At 45.0% G+C, this 2,746-nt stretch overlaps 1 protein-coding gene across 1 annotated transcript in view; it reads right to left on the reverse strand.

The window, feature by feature from the left end:
• The window catches only part of LOC104527513 (protein tyrosine phosphatase receptor type S), a 98,646-nt gene that overhangs the window by 53,532 nt on the left and 42,368 nt on the right, over window positions 1-2,746 (reverse strand).

Raw genomic sequence — 2,746 nt, forward strand, 5'->3', positions numbered from 1 at the left:
GAGCAACAAGAAGCTTGAGCAGAGAGGAAAAAGGATTATCCCTGCAGCACCACAACTGCTAGCTTTTGTAACTCCTGACAGGGCACCACTGTGTGAAATAGGGGAAAATTTTTAATTCTGGTAAATTCAACCATAACAATTTGTCCTGTACCAACAGCAGCAGCTCTGCATACTCCGAGGTTACTAAAGCACAGCCCACGCAGCTCTACGGTGCATTGTTCCTTCTTCCCTTCCCTTTGTAACACGGAAGAGCACGCAGAGACACTCAGTCCTTCCATACAGTTCTCCAGCTTGAGGCAAGCAGCTGGCTATTTGGATCAAAACAGAGCAATTGGGGTGGAAGTCTGAAGCTTTCAAAATTAAGAGAAGAGTTATGAAGTGCTCTGTTTCAAGGGGGAAACCCAGCTGTGGGCATAGATCCTGGACAAGTAGACAAATGCCTCTCCAGGGCAAAGTCTGGACCCTGCACGTGTTGATTCACTGATGCTTGGAGAAAAATACCATCAGGTATGAGTGATTCAACCTGGTTTTATCCACCAAAGTGGAGTGAGTATCTCGGCTCTTTTGGCCAAGATTCAAAACATCTTAAAAAGGCTAAAAATGTTTCCCTTCCATCCTGGCTGAGAGAAGGTCACGCAGCTCTCTGCATGGGAGCTATACACAGACGTTTGCTTTCTCAGCTACGAGAACTGCCAGGCTCTCCAACCAGCCTCCCCTGGTGTGTCACTGTGTGAGGAGGGGCGTGAAGCTCTCCACCACCACCACCACCACCGGGACAGACATCTCCTGATGCACAGGACTTTGCATCTGTCATTTCCTGCAATCGCTATGGGCCAGAGGTTTGATAGTATTTGTGTCCCTAGGGATACAGAGAAGCGTCCAGTGAGGATGAAAGCCAGGTGAATTGTTTAGCTTCCATTAAAATCAGCATCCTCATCTCCAGGTTGCTGATTTGCCTGCTAGAACTGTGTCTTTCTTTTCACTGATGACAGGTGAAATCTGGACAATTGGCTCAGACTAGAAACCTTCATACACCCCAGGCTGGTGGCAAAATTCATCTCACCTACTTCTGATCTGCTTTTGTGGGTCTCCATAAAGACACTTCTGCATCTGACCTTGGAAATTCCCTGTTAGTAGATTCTCTGTTATTTTGGACCGTGGCATGATCTGATCTGTAATCATACACAAGGTAAACCCTTAACCAGTAATTGCAAGACTATGCCCATAACTTCTCTGTCAAAACTTCTCTGTCATAATTTCTCTTCTACCAAACCATATGAGCTCTTTTAACCAGGTATCAAGTCTCTCTCTCCTCGCCCACTGTCATTCCAGCCTATCATGACTACATGCAATTTAGCTCTAGTTTATTGTTGTTGATATTATTATTATTATTTTTATTGGCTCTTAAGGAAGAATTAAATCTTAAAACCTTCTCAGATCACAAGAGATTCTAGTAGCAGCAGTGCAGTTTGGATACGTTAGAAATACTTTATAAAAGATAAAATAAACAAATAAAAAACAATGGTGTATAAATCCCTTTTTAATTGCACCTAAATCCTGAAACTCAAACTCCTATTCATGAAGGAAAATCCTGTAATTAGTAGTGATTATCACCTTTTAGTCCTAGGCAGGAGGGAGGTGGGATGGGAACACCTCATTTCAAATATTATTCCTTTTCTCTTGCTCTTTTTAAATAGAACAAGCTTTTTTTTTTTTTTTTTCTTTTATCTTTTTTTTTTCTTTTTCTTTAAATAGAGCACTGGGGCTGGGGGATTCTTTTGACTATTGTTGGCATCAAAGTTAGAAGAGCCATAGCTGGCCGCTTCAGAAAGTCATTCTCAACAGTGCAGCATTTCGGAGTGGTACCCTGGTACCTAAGGGGAGAGGGAGAGAGATTTGAAAGGGGGAGGGGAGAATACCAGCACTGAGGGTCCGAGCACTGAAATCTCAGCATTTTAAGAAAAAGAGAAGGACAGACAGAAAGAAAGAGAGAGATAGAGAAAGAGAGAGACAGATACTGTGTCAATACTGCACTGGATTTCTCAAAAATCACACAGCTTTAATACCTGTACACTAGGAAAGCCACTCCTTTGGTAGATTATTGAGTAGTGCGGACTGATGGGCAGAGGGAAATGCATCAACAGGGAAAGGAAGGGCATTCATTCAATTCTGCAAAGGGCAAAAGCACCAAGCACCAACGGTACAACTAACACACTGCAAAAAACCCACCTGTTTACTATCCCATGCGGCTCACCCACGCAGGATGCACACATGGGAGGCAACAGAAGCTTAATGGGGATAAACAGGGAGATGAGAAGAGGGAAAAGAGGCATTTTCAGCTAGAAAGTAACTTGTCTGATTTCTTGTTGCTGTTTGCAATAGAGCTGCAGCTGCCAGATGTGTCCTGGCAGCCTCTTTTGTGTCTATCGCTGCTGCGTTTCTCTTTCCACGCTCCTTCAGAAAGGAGGGCTCTACCTTCTCTGGACCTGGCTGCTTTGCAAGGTGCCTGCAGCCAGGCAATAATGGTTCAATGACAGGGAAGAAAGAGGGTGAACGGGGAGAGGCAGAGCCATGAGATCCAGCTACCCTCCTGCAGAAGGTGGCTGGCTGGCTGCCCTTCACTCCCGACACTGCAAGGACGAGGCATCACCCTCCTACAAGGGAATCTGCCAAGTTCTGCTGAGGAGACAAGGCACTGCCTGATGATGGGGCTCTCCACGCACGCATGGGTGCTCAAGGAAAGTCG

This window comes from Antrostomus carolinensis, unplaced genomic scaffold, assembly GCF_000700745.2.
Source record: "Antrostomus carolinensis isolate BGI_N321 unplaced genomic scaffold, ASM70074v2 scaffold15377, whole genome shotgun sequence".
Lineage (NCBI taxonomy): Eukaryota > Metazoa > Chordata > Aves > Caprimulgiformes > Caprimulgidae > Antrostomus > Antrostomus carolinensis.